This window comes from Schistocerca cancellata, chromosome 4 (genome assembly GCF_023864275.1).
Source record: "Schistocerca cancellata isolate TAMUIC-IGC-003103 chromosome 4, iqSchCanc2.1, whole genome shotgun sequence".
Taxonomy (NCBI): Eukaryota; Metazoa; Arthropoda; class Insecta; order Orthoptera; family Acrididae; genus Schistocerca; species Schistocerca cancellata.
The window spans coordinates 654,895,312-654,913,592 of NC_064629.1; the positions used below are offsets into that span (position 1 = coordinate 654,895,312).

At 44.1% G+C, this 18,281-nt stretch overlaps 1 protein-coding gene across 6 annotated transcripts in view; it reads right to left on the bottom strand.

Moving 5' to 3' along the window:
• Window positions 1-18,281, bottom strand: part of LOC126183358 (ATP-citrate synthase) — a 167,834-nt gene that overhangs the window by 99,990 nt on the left and 49,563 nt on the right. Inside the window, exon 1 of one of the 6 annotated variants that reach the window (XM_049925275.1) lies at window positions 571-691. The exons of the other annotated variants lie outside the window; for them this stretch is intronic. The gene's annotated coding sequence lies outside the window, so the exon portion shown is untranslated. Of the gene's footprint in view, window positions 1-570; window positions 692-18,281 lie in introns of those variants that run through there. 6 annotated transcript variants of the gene reach the window in all.

Here is an 18,281-nt window from a genome sequence, read left to right on the forward strand (position 1 = left end):
ATTGGCGTGTGTAGAAATATGAATTTACACGTTTTTGGCAAACAGGAAATCTCTGCCAGAAAGTATTAAACAGAGTTGGTCTGTTGGTTCGATTAATAGCTAAGAGACAAAGGTTTCCAGCAATCCAGTGACGTAACTTTAGCAATGTAACGTGCAGTTAATTGCTATAGGAAACCTACCTTGTTTGGTATTATGACATAAGTAAAAAAAAGCTTGAGTTCGAAATCGATCGTTTGGCGGGTAACTAACAAGGAGTCCGCCCGACGTTCTGCATATGCGGATTTTAAGAGGGGGTGCTGATAAGTCTTTGGCTTTTCCTAGTTAAAATTTATTCGATTAATTCTGATATTCTGACATTAAAACTTGCCCTTTACATTATATGTGATAGTAACTGCGAAACATTAACGTTGTTTTCTATTTTTCTCTACAGGTTTGAATTGAACACGGCACAAGAAAACAGAGAATCCACGGTGAAAGTGAGTCGTTTCATGATTAAGTATCTTTTTCCAAAAGTGAAAATGACCAAACACATTTATGATGACATGTCTGGTAAACTGGGTGGTAACTGACCTTCCTACTCCACTAATGACCTCTCGTCTGTTACACTGTCAGATGCTAAATTTGTTTTGAGGAATTCTTCTTGGGTTATCAGCCCAGTGGTGGCGTCGTCTTGCAACGTTTCAATGACTTTTGTACCCGAAGATGACCATTGGAATACGCTGAGAAAGACTGCAATCACATATAGGTTTGTTTTGTTTTGTTTGCAGATGATACAAACATTGCAACATGTAGCAAGTTAAGTACAGATATAGAAATAGCTGCTAATCAAATTTTCACTGACATTAATAAATAGTTTAAAGCTAATTCACTGTCACAAAACTTTGAAAATACCCACTATATGCATCCAGAACCTGTAAGATATTTCCTTCCAGCATGTGTATAACACATGAAGACATGCAGATTGAAGAGGTTGACAGCGTTAAATTTCTAGGATTAAAACTCGACAGTAAATTCAATTGGGAAGGGCATACCACAGAGCGCCTAAACAAGACTCTATTTGCAGTGAGAATGATGTCAGATGTAGGAGATACAAATATAAAAAAGTCTTGCATACTTTGCTTACTTTCATTCTATTATGTCATACGGGGTCATATTCTGTGGTATCACACCAAACCGAGCAAAAGATTTTAGCGTGCAAAAGCGTGTAATAAGAATCATTTGAGGTGTAAATTCAAGAACATTACGTTGACGGAACTTTGTTTAATAACCACTGCTTCTCAGTATATTTATTCCATAATGAAATTTCTTGCAAGTAATATATCTCTATTTCCAACCAATAGCTCAATACACAGCATCAATACAAGGAATAAGAACAATCTACATAAAGACCTAAAATCACTTACCTTGGTCCAAAAAGGGGTCTAATATTCAGGAACACACATTTTCAATAAATTGCCAGTAATCATTAAAAGCTTGGTTTCAGATAAAGCACGGTTTAAACAGAGTTTGAAAGAGTTCTTGATAGGCAACACCTCCTGCTCTATAGATGAATATCTTAACAGGGACTATTAGACCAGCTTAGGTAAAAATGTCTGTTAGCTTACAGTTTTGACAGCACTTGGTCACAACAGTCAAGATTTGGTATTTTGTGTATGGTAAATTTTGATAAATTTATTAACAGTGCATAACAATGTTTTATTCTGACAGTGTATTAATTCTGTAAATATTAGCAGTTCCGGTTTATTGTAATGTATTCACCTCTTTTGACAATCTCCTGACGAATGACAAGTATAGTAAGTATTATATTCAAATGTTTTATGGTTTTTATATTTACTTTCTGACATGTTCCACACTCACGAGAATAACTTCATGTTTTGGGTCTATGGAACGAAAACTGAATCTAATTTAATCTCTAATATTTGTCCAATTTCGTCGTGATTCTGTGGGACTTTTGCGTCGTCTCGTCACCACGGATAAAACATGGATATACGCTTATGGTCCAGAGACTAAACAACAGTCCAAAGAATCGAGACAGTTGTTCTACACGTCAAAAGTTGTTCAAAACAAAGATCATCAGAAAAGTTTCTCGCATCAATCTTTAGGAATAAAAATGGAATCTTACTTACTGACTACTTACAACATGGTGAAGCCACTACGGCGAAGTATTACGTTGAACATCCTGACGAACTGAAACAACAACTCGCCTCCAAACGTAGAAGGTAGCCGAGAGAAGGAATCTTGTTTCTACAAGACAACGCCCCTCCACACACGGCGGCGGACACGCAGCAAAAATTGGAAGATCTTCACTTTGAAATCCTCAAACATCCTCCCTATTCACCGCGCATGGTTTCCCTCAGATTATTATCTGTTCACAAACCTCATGAAGCACCTCAGTGGAAGACGAATTTTTCTACACTCTAAGTAGCCGGAAGGGCTGCGGATGAGTGGTCTGCAGCACAATCGACTTTTTTAAGGGTAGTTTAAAGAAGTTCGAACAAAGTTTCCGGCCGGCCGCGGTGGTCTAGCGGTTCTGGCGCTGCAGTCCGGAACCGCGGGACTGCTACGGTCGCAGGTTCGAATCCTGCCTCGGGCATGGGTGTGTGTGATGTCCTTAGGTTAGTTAGGTTTAAGTAGTTCTAAGTTCTAGGGGACTTATGACCTAAGATGTTGAGTCCCATAGTGCTCCGAGCCATTTGAACCATTTGAACAAAGTTTCCATAATGTGTTGAGCTCAAGGAGGAATCTGGAATCTGTAGGGTAAATAAAGTTTTTTCAAACACATAACAGCATTTTTTTTATGAAAGCCAAAGACTTACCACCACCCCGTCATATGCATGTAGGGTTGTAGTAGTAGCATAAATTTGAATTACACCTATGCTAGATACAGAGTTGACACAGAGTCTGTTAACCGTTGGCTTGCATCCATATTTTTGTGGAAAACATTGGAAATGGAAAAAAGCAGCGTATGAACTGTGAAAGCACAGAGTCTTACTTCTATAAGAAAGCTGTTACGTGCGGACAACAAACGGAATGACCCATCCGAAAAATGAATCGAGAAGGCCGCCTTCTTATGCTCTCTTTCTGTGAGGACATAACGCACAACATACAAGATTTAAACGTGGCTCGCCAGCTGAGTTATGAGCTAAATGCTGATATTTTCCTTTTTAATACGTCGAATGCCGATTACGAAAATGCTTTTCACTGCCTGGGGTCTGAAGATAGCAATCTGACGCGGACCTGCGTTTATTTTTGCAACATAACATTTTAGAACATAATCTATAGACTGACATTACATAATAATGACCATTACATAGAAAACAATAGAAATGCAGCTATTCATCTCACAATGTTATCAACAATATCAAAAGTACACGAGACCTCTCGGAAGCCCTTTTGTTACGCGAATGTCTCGACTTCTGTGATTGATAGCGGTAACACGCAATTTGCACTTAGTGAAAGGAGCGTACAGCTTAGGTGCCAAAATATTTCAGTGCGACAGACGCTGAATTCTGCATTTGAAGGACAAGGCTGCATTCTGATAATCTTGGATACAACAGCCGCCGGCACACGTTAATTTGTCAGTCGCCTCGTCAACTAAAAGCATGTAGAAAACATAGCAAAAGCACAAGAAAAGGAGGTTACACAATCATTTGATGGCTACAATGTTGCATAACCGAGGCAAAAGTCAATTTAATTCATTTCTTACTAATTCTGAAAGTTTCAAATAACTTTACAAGAGATGAGATACCTTGGACGGACGTCGAAGGTTCCTTCGAGTTCAGTAACGAAACAGCATTAACGAAACAGCATGTGCTATGGTCGCACGACTCAATGAAAATAAGAATGCGGTACTCTGCGTCAGGCAAGGCCAAGTGCGTGGGAACAGCCGTGCTCTACACAATGCCTCCATAGTTTTCTAGGATGTCAATAGGTTTCTTGCAAGAACTTCCTAATGTCAAAACAAAAAAAGTAATTGCCCTGACATACGGAAACGAACTGAAAAATAATAATAGTAATAATAATAATGTTTGCAACGGCAAATAAGAAATCAAACGACTCCATATTGTCTGGCCCGCGAAATATGTTATAGCCCTTAATTTGCTGATTATTTTCTAGAGAATGATGGTTAAATGTACTGAACAAAGTAACATTCTCTAATGTTTAATCTCGACCTGCAGGGGGATAATGAACGGAAACCGGCCGGCCGGGGTGGCCGAGCGGTTCTAAGCGCTACAGTCTGGAACCGCGCGACCGCTACGGTCGCAGGTTCGAATCCTGCCTCGGGCATGGATGTGTGTGATGTCCTTAGGTTAGTTAGGTTTAAGTAGTTCTAAGTTCTAGGGGACTGATGACCTCAGAAGTTAAGTCCCATAGTGCTCAGAGCCATTTTGAACGGAAACTACTTGCACAGAGACGTTACATGACGCAACAACAATAAATTTTCGTCTCCCTCCATTTCAAACATGAAAGTGGATACTGTATAGTCATATGTGTTTGTTCTACGGTGTGTCTATAATCACTACAAAGACAGTCGCGAATTTCAATCCTAATAGCGAACTGTGAAACTGTTGCTCCGGTCACGGAGCTTCTTATGCTTCCACGCTAGTGGCTCGTGACGTGAAGACTACACACGTCAACAGAATATCGCTGTCACGTGACGTCGCCGTGGCCTCAGTTGAGTGGCAACGTTCTGCAATGGTCGATGAAATAAATCTGTTGGCATCAAGACAACACAACAAATGCTGTCATGCTCGCAGCCCCCAATCGACGATATTTCCTAAGTGAGGCAAAAACTTGATAGCGCCCCCCCCCCCCCCCCTCACTCTCACTCACTCTCTCTCTCTCTCTCTCTCTCTCTCTCTCTCTCTCTAAAACTACATCTACATGGATACTCTGCAAATCACATTTAAGTGCCTGGCAGTGGGTTCACCTAAACACCTACGCCGGCCGCGTGGGCCATGAGGTTCTAGGCGCTTCAGTCTGGAACCGCGCGACTGCTAGGGTCGCAGGTTCGAATCCTGCTTCGGGCATGGATGTGTGTGATGTCCTTAGGTTAGTTAGGTTTAAGTAGTTCTAAGTTCTAGGAGACTGATGACCTGAGATGTTAAGTTCCATTGTGCTCAGAGCCATTTGAAACATTTTTTTAAACACCTACACAATTCTCTATTATTCCAATCTCGTATAGCGCGCAGAAAGAATGAAAACCTATATCTTTCCGTACGACCTCTGATTTCCCTTATTTTATCGTGGTGATCGTCCCTCCCTATGTAGGTCGGTGTCAACAAAATATTTTCGTATTCGGAGGAGAAAGTTAGTCATTGGAATTTCGTGAGAAGATTCCGTCGCAAAGAAAAACGCCTTTCTTTTAATGATTTCCAGCTCAAATCCTGTATCATTTCTGTGACACTCTCTCCCAAATTTTGCGATAATACAAAACGTGCTGCCTTTCTTTGAACTTTTTCGATGTACTCCGTCAGTCCTATCTGGTAAGGACCCCATACCGCGCAGCAGTATTCTAAAAGAGGACGGACAAGCGTAGTGTAGTCTCCTTAGTAGGTATGTTACATTTTGTAAGTGTCCTGCCAATAAAACGCCATCTTTCTTTAGCCTTCCCCACAACATTTTCTATGTGTTCCTTCCAATTTAAGTTGCTCGTAATTGTAATACCTAGGTATTTAGTTGAGTTTACGGCTTTTAGTTTAGACTGATTTATCGTGTAACCAAAGTTTAACGAGTTCCTTTTAGCACTCATGTGGACGGCCTCACACTTTTCGTTATTTAGGGTCACAACTGCCACTTTTCGCACCATTCCGATATTTCTTCTAAATCGTTTTGCAGTTGGTTTGATCTTCTGATGACTTTATTAGTCGATAAACGACAGCATCATCTGCAAACAACCGAAGACGGCTGCTCAGATTGATCCCAAATCGTTTATATAGATAAGGAACGGCAAAGGGCCTATAACACTACCTTGGGGAACGCTAGAAATCACTCCTCTTTTACTCGATGACTTTTCGTCAATTTCTAAGGCCGATTTTTCAAAAATATGTTCATTTTGTGGCGTACACATTTCTGAGGAGCTTGATATATAAAACATATTATGTTCTAGGAAATGTAAGACATTTTATTTTAAGTGTGCAAAAGTGTTGTTCCACGTCTCTTTACATAGCATTCTTCTACTGCACGTCACTGTATTTCGCTCTGTGGAATTCAAACGTTTATATTTTGTAATGGAAGCCATCAAATCTATATTCAGGACAGTGGAAATTAAAATTACCTGTGATGCCTCTCCTACCCCCTTAAAAAAAGCTCAGAATTAATACTGAGTGGGATTATTTATGACACGGAGAATAAGAAATCTTCAGAAAATTTGCACTCTTTATTGCCTGTTAGTTAATAACTTACTCTTTTGTGTGACATAAAATTAAATATAGGAAACATAAAACCAGTAAAGACACGAGACAATTAATACCACATTTCTTCAATCGTTAGGTCCCAGCTTTTTCCCCCCCTTTCTAATCTTGCTAGAGCTTTACACGACGCGCTTCCCTTTCTGCGAAAGGATCTAATACCTCATCAAAGTTCGCGAACCGTTTTGCTACATGAAAAATCAAAATGTCGTCGTATAACACTGAAAAAGATGTTAATACGAATAGTACCCAAGACTGGCGTGGTTTCTCGATCTGATTACTGCTATTTTGTCACAGTCTGATAGATAAAACGAAATAGGCCTTTCTAATATTGGAGCAGTTTTAACACATGAGAAATAAGCGAGACTGTTTAGGCAGAAATGGTCATTTTTATCTACCTCATTTACATTAATGTCGTGTCACTAGGGCCTCCCGCCGGGAAGACCGTTCGCCGGGTGCAAGTCTTTCGATTTGACTACGCTTCGGCAACTTGCGCGTCGATGAGGATGAAATGATAATGATCAGGACAACACAACACCCAGTCCCTGAGCGGAGAAAATCTCCGACCCAGCCGGGAATCGAACCCGGGCCCTTAGGATATTCTGTCGCGCTGACCACTCAACTACCGGGACCGGACATCCCCATCGACGCGCAAGTCGCCGAAGTGGCGTCAAATCGAAAGACTTGCACCCGGCGAACGGTCAACCCGACGGGAGACTCTCGTCACACGACATTTACATAAATAACACGACAGAATATAATTCACGAAGTACCAATATCACATGCCTATTAGGCCTACCACAAGCAAAAAGTTTTGTTAGGAAACAGTTTTACAGTTCATTCATATGCCCCAGTTTCTCAAGCATGAGATCTACAAGTAGTAGTAGTAGTAGTAGTAAGAAATTTTTATACAAACGTCGTATTTTTCCATATAATTTGTGTGTGTGATGTCCCCGTTTCTTCTCCTTCCTCGTTCTAATAAACAGTCTTGTCATCACTAATTGTGTAACTATTCCTGCCACTGTCAAAACTTGTTCTCCGGTTAGCTTCACTAACACTGCCAGAATCACTGGTTTAGTTATCCCGCGTTTATTCTCCGGTTAGGCGTTATTACGGGTTCGACGCATTTTCGCGCTATTCCGAGAATAGAATTAAGCAGCTGCAAACCGGGGACTGTACAACTTGGCCCTTAGGAGTGTAGCAATCTGGCAAAAATTTTCTGTCAAAATTTAATGTTTTTGGATACACCGAGAAGATAATATGTAACCTTTCTTACCTGTTAGTCATTTATTTCCACTTTGGTTGTCTGAATCTATGGATTTAGCTAATAATTATAACAACGTTGATCATTCGCATACCCAATCAACCACATAAACAAAAAGCGATTGGCATTCACCCGTTCGGGTTTATTCGGCTCAGCTCGTATAGCCCCGTCCCCTATCTTCTGCGGGATAAGATTTATATTTCTAGATACGACGGGGATTCCCCTAGCAGAGACATCACGTACACTATTCACGCATTCAAAAATCAGCGTACGATTCGTTCAGAAATCAACATAGAATGTGCTCAAAAACCAACAGGAACGCGTTTCAAAATCATATGCATAATCTATAGACCAACGTGCACTGGATGCTAGGCACTTTGTGAAACCAGGTTTTTTTCCCTTCGAGAATATGAATTTCGTGCCCTTAGGATATTCTGTCGCGCTGACCACTCAACTACCGGGACCGGACATCCCCATCGACGCGCAAGTCGCCGAAGTGGCGTCAAATCGAAAGACTTGCACCCGGGACAGATACCACGGTTTACGCCCCCCCCCCCCCCCCAGATCCGGGCGTGCACGCTCGTGAACAACGTGGTTCTGAGTTTCATTGTTCTCGGTACCAAACGTCTCACCCTCCTGCGATTTCAGTCAACATGATTCACGGCAGAGTATATTAAAAAGGATCGCAATAGAAACGATAATAATCGAAGTGCTCCAGAAGCATAAGGCAATGAAATAATCGAGGGTTTTTCCAGCGTTGACTTATACACTGAAGAGCCAAAGAAGCTGGTATACCTACCTAACCTCGTGTAGGGCCTCCAAGAACACGCAGAAGTGCCACAACACGACGTGGCATGGACTCGACTCATGTCTGAAGTAGTGCTGGAGGGAATTGACGCCATGAACCCTGCAGGGCTGCCCATAAATCCGTAATCTAAACAGCACGTTGCAAGGCATACCAGATATGCTCAATAATGTTCATGTCTGGGGAGTTTGGTGGCCAGCGGGAATGTTTACACTCAGAAGAGTGTTCCTGGAGGCACTCTGTAGCAATTCTGGACGTGTGATGTCGCATTGTTCTGCTGGAATTGGCCAAGTCCGTCGGAATGCACAATGGACATGAGTGGATGCAGGTGATCAGACAGGATGCTTACGTATGTGTCACCTGTCAAGAGTCGTATCTAGACGTATCAGAGGTGACATATCACTCCAACTGCACACGCTCCACACCATTACAGAGCCTCTACCAGCTTGAACAGTCCCCTGTTGACACGCAGTGTCTATGGATTCATGAGGCTGTCTCCATACCCGTACACGTCAGTCCGCTCGATACAATTTGAAACGAGACTCGCCCGACCAGGCAACATGTTTCCGGTCATCAACATTCCAATGTAGGTATTCACGGGCCCAGTCGAGGTGTAAAGCTTTGTGTCGTGCAGTCCTCAAGGGTGCACGAGTGGGCATTCGGCTCCGAAAACCCATATTGATGATGTTTCATTGAATGATTCGCACACTGACACTTGTTGATGGCACAGCACTGAAACGTGCAGCAATTTGTGGGAGTGTTGCACTTCTGTCACGTTGAACGATTCTCTTCAGTCGTCGTTGGTCCCGTTCTTGCAGGATCTTTTTCCGGTCGCAGCGATGTCGGAGATTTGATGTTTTACCGGGTTCCTGATATTCACGGCACACTCGTGAAATTGTCGTACGGGAAAATCCCCACTTCATCGCTACCTCGGTGATACTGTGTCCCATTGCTCGTGCGCCGGCTATAACACCACGTTGAAACTCGCTTAAATCTTGATAACCTGCCATTGTAGCAGCAGTAACCGATCTAATTGCGCCAGACAGTTGTCTTATATAGGCGTTGTCGATGGCAGCGCCTTCTGACTGTTTACGTATCTCTGTATTTGAATACGCATGCCTATACAAGTTTCTTTGGCGCTTCAGTGTAATACTCTGATTAGCAAGGTGCAGTAAGTAAGTTTGGATACGCAATCTCATCACAAGTGCTCAATGGGCGGCACTATGGTGTCAACATCACCTAAAACCTGTTTGCTCGTGCGACTTCATGAGTTATCCGTCACTAATGTACGTTTACATGCGTTCCCAAATCTGGTTTTCCGTAAACCGGTCTCCCTATATCGCTTCTTGTTAATCATGAAAATTCTACAATGTAAAACAATGAAAATGCGGATTTGGCTGCTGAACTTAAGTTTCCACAATCTGTATTCATTCCATGTCAACGCCCCACCTATCTGAATCGTAACTGGGTTGTCTGGTTCTTTCCTGCTTTTTGAATTGCTCATTAATACGGCTGAAGTGATTTTGTGTCTGCTGAAGGAAAGAGGAAGTATTTGTCTGACCACTAAGTTATCTGCGGAGATTAGAGCATTTATCTTTATTAGATATACATAAATGATGAAATATTGACTGCTACGGTCGCAGGTTCGAATCCTGCCTCGGGCATGGATGTGTGTGATGTCCTTAGGTTAGTTAGGTTTAAGTAGTTCTAAGTTCTAGGGGACTGATGACCACAGCTGTTAAGTCCCATAGTGCTCAGAGCCATTTTTTTTATGAAATATTTGATGAAGTGGGAAAGCTAATCTTACACAATCAATGGCTGGCAGCAACACAATTGCTAATTTTGTCCACAGTAACAGGTGTACGTCTTCATTCATACGCAAGTTTTTCAACCATTCCGAGGCTTCAATATTTTGGAGTACAACACTATTCCACTGACGACCACTTTCCACTTTTTTCCACAAAGCACATGAGCTTGGTGCCTGTAGTAAAATAGTTTCGCATTAGTTAAATGGCGTTGATTGCAATTCAAATGTCTCTTCTTGAAGAATCGTTCTGCTTCTTACGAGTTTACTAACATCCATAAGGAAATCGTACTCGAGGTTCTTTATCGAAATTAATAAGGTATCGACAACGTCACTTCATCGCACTGACGAAATTGAAATGGATTATTCAAGGACATCATTCGCGTAAAACAAGTGACGCTCGGAAAACTATACCCGATGGGACTCGACAAAATCGTTTTAGGCCTAAACGACGGTCACGTTTCCGAAATGCAATTTTAGTTTTCTGAAGGTTTGTTAGACGCAAACTTAATGAGTATGGATTAAATTCTCCTGGTCAGGGTTCATAGTAATGTAGAATTTTTTGAAGGACATCATATTCGCCGTTAAAGAAATTAGGCCTTTTCACAGTAGAAATACAGTAACATCAGACGAGTGCGAAGCTTTGTACATCGTGAAATGTAATGTAAAGTTAGTGAGTTAGCTATTTCCAGTTTGTGCAAATATCACACTGCAGTTATAATGGTCGAAGGACATGAAAGAGAGGCTGTAGTTAAATAGGGCTATAGCCTATCCACCGTTTGATCAATCGTTACATTCCTCAAGCTACGGAGAAATTTGGAAAGAAAGTTCACGGATAAGAAATAAAAACCTTAAGGTCTTTCTATGATACAGTAATTTTCGAGAGGTCAAAGTACTTAGAACTGTTGAACGGAATAGATAGGGTCCTGAAATGAGGTTATTAGGTGAGCATTAACAAAAATAAAACAAGGATAATTGAGGACAGCCGAATTCAATCAGACGATGATGAGGGAATTAGATTAGTAAATGAGACCCTATAAGCAGCAGATGGGGTTTGCTACTTTGGCAGCAAAACAACTCACAATGGCTGAAGTAAAAGGATTATAAAATGTAGACTGTCAATAAATAGCATGAAAAGCATTTGTGAAAAAGATAAATCTTTTAGCATCAAATTTAAGAGTTAGAAAACAATTTCTGAAAGTATTTGTGTGGAATATAGCTTTATACTGCAGAGAAACGTCGGCAATAAACAGTTCAGACAAGAGGAAAATAGATGCTTTTGAAATGTGGTGGTGTTTCATAAGAATGATGACGGGTAAGTCGAGTAACTAATGAAGAGGTATTGCATCGACTAGGGTTAGACGGATGAAACTGGTGGAAGACGAATTATGGGCTGAGATTTGCCTAACACACACACACACACACACACACACACACACACACACACACACACACCTTTAGTAAAACACACAGTTTTACCTTTTTTACATTACGAGCTTGTTGGTAGACCTTGTATTAGGTTGGTATTATGTCATGAAATGACTGAATATATATTTAATATTTATCATATAACAGCTCTGCCTGTGACAAGTTTGAGACCTCAACTAAACCTACTACAGTTCAAATGTGTGTGAAATCTTATGGGACTTAATTGCTAAGGTCATCAGTCCCTAAGCTTACACACTACTTAACCTAAATTAGCCTAAGGACAAGCACATACACACCCATGCACGAGGGAGGACTCAAACCTCCGCCGGGACCAGCCGCACTGTCCATGACTGCAGCGCCTCAGACCGCTCACTCCCGCGCGGCTACTACAGTTCAACGCGGAATTTTGACGATTAAGCAGATCTGCTGCACATATAAGAAAAACAAATGTGCCTAGCGTTGCGAAATTAGACAAAGTACGGAGGGAGTTACGCATTGCATTTCGGAATGCATAGTAAAATCATACCTAGACATTGATGCCCAATATGCGACAACAAATTCGTTCACCGTACCCAAATTGTTGGTTGGCTGTGGGAGGGGACTAAACAGCGAGATCACTGGTCCCATGATCTCAGGTGGCAGAAACCAAGGGAGGAACAACACAAACAGCACAGTCCAGTCAAGGGGAAGGGAAAATAGGGCAAACAAAAAAGTAAAAGGGACGTCGGGGCAGCAGGAAGAGGAAATTACGGGAGGGGGTGGAAACGGCGAGAGCAGGGACGCCTCAGAAACGCTGCTGTTTTGGAACACCAGCACTGCCACCGATCTCTCCCAGTCCCCGCACCACACCATGATCCGATACAACGGAGACAATACCATGGGAAGAAGACAAGACAACGAGAAACAAAACGGCATAAAAAACCAGACAAGACTTAGGGAAAATGGGTGGGGATCCAACCCGGTTGGTGTGAGACAAGGTCAAAGCCTCTATAACCAACGCCAATGCTAAATGAGGGACTCCAATTACAGAGGGGAATTCGACGACTTAAACCTAGGAGGACAAACCACTTTCGCGAAGAAAACAGAGTACAGACGTAACCGTGCGAAAGCCATCTGCTAACACACAAGACAATTAAGGGCACATTTAGTGCGAAGGGCAAAAAGGTAGCGGCGTTCCAGCAAAATATGGACACCGTGAGAGGGAGGGTGCAACTACAAGGCGGGGAGGGGGCGCGGTTAATTGAGGAGTAAAACCCATGGGTCAATATTGATTGCACAAAGTTTATTTGACAGGTGGGTAGCCTCCCAAGAATCTGTCCACAACAATGAGCAAAAAGGGATTTGACGTGAGGCCGAAGATCCGCCTCCGAAGGGGTCACGGAGAATGCGGTGTAAGTGACCGCTTCCCCCCACCCCCCACCCCTGCCAGATGATCAGCAAGTTCATTACCAATGATACCCATGTGGCAGGGATCCCAAAGGAAATCTACCGAACAAGCAACATCACCAAGACCGGTGAGAAGGTCACGAATGGCAGAGAGCATGGGGGGGAGGGGGGGGGAGGGGGGGAGGGGGGGGAGGGGGGGAGGGGGGGGACACCGAGCAATAGCCTGAAGGCCACTCACTAAGTCCGTACGCAACAAAACTCTGGTGAGGAGGACCATTTAATGAAGCAGAGGGCCTGACAGATGGCCGTCAATTCTGCAGTAAACACCCAACACATGGCAAAAGATGGCGTCCATGCCAACAGAAGACATGAAGACGTATCTCATGTGATCAGCGGATTTAGAGCCATTAGTGAAAAAAACGATGGTATCCTGGAACTCCTGTAAGAGTGGGCAAAACACATAATTGAACAACATTGGACCAATGGAGGCCTTTGGACCCTGGAAGGGATCCATCTGAATCCGGGGCTGCGGCACTATCCAAGGGGGGTTGCTGGGAGAAAACGTGGGGAAGAGGACAAGGAAGGGAGATGGAAACAGCCACAGAGAGAAGCATGGCGGAGCCCAATTGGCAAATCCACTCAGGGCGGATAGCAAGCGGGTGACGACCTAAAGCCAAGGAAATGAATGGAATAGGAGGGGATGAACAGGGGAAGAGTAGATAATAATGACACAGGAAACCAGGAGCTGGGACTGCCGAACCGAAAGGAGTGGGATCCAAGCATCAACCAGAAGACTATACACAGGGATAAAGCCACCATTGGCTAAAAGGATACCACGATGGTGAATTGGGTCCAAGAGGAGCAGTGTAGAAGGAGCAACTGGTCCATAAACTCGACAGCCATAGTCACTCGACAGCCACAGTCCTGATGAGACAGAACTAACACCCCATAAACGTGGAGGAAGGTTGAATGATCTGTGTCCCAAGAGGCGTGGGCAAGCAAGAGAAGGACACAGTTTACGAGAACAGCCAGCCATCAGACGGCATATATGGGGCAACCAAGTAAGCTTGTTGTCAAAAAGAAGACCCAAGAAATGTAAGTGACAGACCGTGGTCAGGTGATGGGCGTCGAAGTAGAGCTCTGGATCAGGAGAGACCACAGTACGGCGACAGAACTGCACCACCCTCGAATTAGGGGAAGAGAACTGAAAACCATGCGAGACTTTCCACGTGGATGGCACCCTGGGGCTGTTGCTCCACGGAGGCCACCGAGCGGGAGCTAGTCCAAATACAGAAATCATCCACATACAGAGTAGGAGTGACCAACGGTCCAGCAGAGGCCAGAAGTCCATTAATAGCGATGAGAAAATGGACACTTAATACGGAGCCCTGTAGAATGCCATTCTCCTGGGTCTGCAGAGAGCTGAGAACAATGCCTACCCAAACTCTGAACGACCTGTGGGACAGGAACTGGGAAATAAAACTCAAGAGGGGCCCCAGAAGAAGCCACTCATGGAGCGTAAGTAGGATGTGATGGCACCAAACTATGTCAAAGCCCTATGAAGTTCGAAGAAAACTTCAAAAGGGTTGCACCACTGAGAAAAGCCTTGCTGAACTGCAGTTTCAAGTTGAGGCAGATGATCGATCAGAGACCATCTCTCCCAAAAGCCGCACTAGTGAGAACATAAAAGGTCCCAAGTTTTGAGGACTCAACAGAGCCTACGAGCCACCATTTGTTCACTTAACCTGCAGGGGACATGGGTCAGATTGATGGGCTGGTAACTATGAAGGAATGACGGTTCCTTGCTGGGCTTAAGGACAGGAACCATAAAACTTTACCTCCATTGAGAGGGGACAATACCTTGGAGGAGATATTGTCAGTGCGGAGGACTGAGGTTTTGAAGCTATTGGTTATGGGTCGAATCAGGGCCAGGGGCTGAATTGTGGAAAGAATAGAACGCCAGAAGAAGTTCCTACTCAGTAAAAGGTTCACTGTAGGAGAAAGGGGTAAAACATAACTGAGAAACTCCAGCCCATTGTTCCCAGACAAGGAAGGCAGCTTACAGGAGAATGATGTAGACGCCTTCTAAAAATGGGTCACTAGGTGTTCTGCAAGAACTGAAAGGCCACAACAGACGGAAAGACCCTGTATAGAAGACTGCCACTTATAACCTTGGAGGGTGTGGAGTGTAGCTTTGGTGCGAAGACGTTTCAAGGTAATAAGACTGGTAGAGGATGGACTTAAAATGTTGCAAGGTGCAATGACAATCAAGGATGCTGATGGAAATAGCTGTGCTCTACCATGGACCTAGTCGATGGTGAATGGGGCCCATTGTACAGGTCATGGCAATGTGGGCAGTGTGAATTATCTTATTGGACATATCACGGACGACTTTAACAATAAAACCTGACAAAGAAGGTGTAAACACGACCTAGGAGGTATACATAGACCAGTCAGCACGATGGAAACCCCAGCAGGGTAACGTGGCCATTGGGAGGTTGGAAGGGAACAAGACAATCAATGGGAAGTGGTCACTATCACGGTGGTCATCGTGAAGCAACCAGTGTAAGAAAGGATGAAGGGAAGGGGAAGTGAACGAAAGATCAATGGCACAGAAAGTACATATGCGGCACTAAAATGAGTAGGGGAACCATCATTAAGAAGGCACAGGTCGTGGTCTGCAAGAAATTAGTCAATGAGGAGCCTCCGACTATACAAAAAAAGCACTTACCACAAAGGGTGACGGGCATTGAAATCCTCAAGGAGGAGGAAACGAGGTGGGAGTGACTGAAGGAGGGCAGTTAGGACAGCAGGTATAGATGGCCCATAAGGAGGGAGAGAGAGAGACTGCAAATGGTGACCACATAGTCCAAGTGGACCCAGACAGCAACTGCTTCCAATGTGGTACAAAGGGGGATCCATGTATTAACAACATCCATATGGACCAAAATGCAAACGCCACTAGAAGCCCTCAAAAAGCCAACCAGTGCTGACAGAAAGCATGGAACCCACAAACGGTCAGGGAGTGAGTATCAGTAAAACGAGATTCCTGGAGGAGGACACAAGGTACCACGTAAACGGAAATAAGGGATTGCAACTCTGGGATGTGACGGTAGTATCCATAACAGTTCCACTGAATAAACATGGAACAGGGACCCAAATACGAGGCGAACAGGCTGGAGCCAGTCACGCCACTGGGTCACCAACCATCACCAATCAGGACAGGGTGACATCCTTAAAAAAGTCAGATTCAGGTTATGAGGAAAGAGATTGCACCTCTGGGGCAGCGGGAGTCTTGTCCAGGGATTTATGTTGCTTCTTTCCCTCTTTCATATGTCAAGTAGAGTAGGGCATGGAGGGACAGCAGACATCTGCAGGACCCAGAACTGAAGGAGGACGGGTTACCTTGGGGTGCAGAGACTGTGGGTCCCCCAGCCAAGTTCTGGTAGCAGGTCTTCGGCCTGGGAGATGCTGGGGGAAGAGTCCCAGGAGGGGGTCCCATCAATGGCAGGTGCTGAAAATTGGGTACACTTCTCCGGCCGGGGAGGGGGAGCAGCACTCAGAAGCGAAGGCATGGGAACTGCAGTGGAGGAGGAAAGGATAGGGAGGCAGAACTGGGGTAAGAAGGAGGGTGGAGGGGAAAAGTACATAATACAGGTAAAGTTAGATGTCATCGACACAGTGTGAAGTCCATAATACTTCGACGAGCCTCGGTGTAGGATAAATGATCAAGGGACTTATACTTCTCCTTGTTTTTCTTCTTATAAACCAGGCAATATGGTTAGTGTGGAGAGTGACTGCACATATGGGTGGCGGAACACAGGGACTCACCTCATGGAGTGGGTGTCCACACCCACCACACAGAGAGTTTGCCATACAATGTGAAGACACGTACCCGAAATGCAAACACCAAAAACAGCTCAGGTCACACTAACAACACATAACCTTGACCTTCTCTGGGAGGGTACCTCCGTCAAATGCCAGAATAAAGGTCCCAGTACTGGTGTGATTGTCCTTATGATCTTTCTGAACACACCGACGAAAATAAATGCCCCATCATTCCAGATTGGCCTGGAGTTCCTCATAAGTTTGAAGAATAAAGTCCTATGAAAAATGACTCCCTGAACCATATTCAAAGACTAGTGGAGAGTAATGGACACAGGGACTTTGTCAAGGTAGTGACAAGCACGGCGGGCTGTAGATTAGGTGGCAGAAGAAGTTTTGATCAACATTGAACCTGACCGCATCTTACTGAAAGACTCCACTTCGCCAAACATGCCTTCGATATTTTCCACAGAAAAAAAAACCGGATTGGTGGTGGTGAACGTGTATCTGTTCGTCCTAGTACAGAGCAGGTACTGGGGAAAGTGTTCCATCCCAAGCTGGTGAGCCCAGCCCTTCTCCCTAGGCGTAGTCATGGAAAGGAAGACCACAGGATTATAAGAATCAGCATTAAATGATCCATTGCCAACCAAAGAGACGGTCAGCGAAGAAAAGCTAGTGTTTTCCAGTTTACTACGTTTCATATGTAAAGTATCCGCCCTGATACCACCCACTCCAAGCCGGCCGGAGTCGCCGAGCGGTTCTAGGCGCTTCAGTCTGGAACCGCGCGACCGCTACGGTCGCAGTTTCGAATCCTGCCTCGGGCATGGATGTGTGTAATGTCGTTAGGTTAGATAGGTTTAAGTAGTTGTAAGTTCTAGGGGACTGATGACCTCAGATGTTAAGCCCCATAGTGCTCAGGGCCAAAAACGCCTAAATGGAAGGCTGAAAAAGAAAGGCTAGGGGGACAAATCCGGAAGGAATACGTAAGTAAGAAGACCGTGAGCGTGGAAGGAGGAGGCAGAGGGGTATAAGGGAGGGCAGGGAGGTAGTGGTATGGGGAAGGAAATGCAGCCCGGGAAGGAAGAATGGGCCACAATAGTTTGTGAACCCATGTGCGCCAGGCACGAACTCACGAAAGAACTGAGTCCCCTAGGGGGCGGGGGTGCAATGATGTTGTAATCATCTTTTGGAATCTATTCACATGCACTACCTGCGACATTAAATGATATTCCCCTGACACGCCTCTTCAAAAAAAAACTTAAAATATATTAAATATGTATGGCGCACTATCAATATCGTTCACAATAAGAACGACCCAAGTGCTTCAAAAGTACTTCCGTCTGCCCATATCAAGGGAAA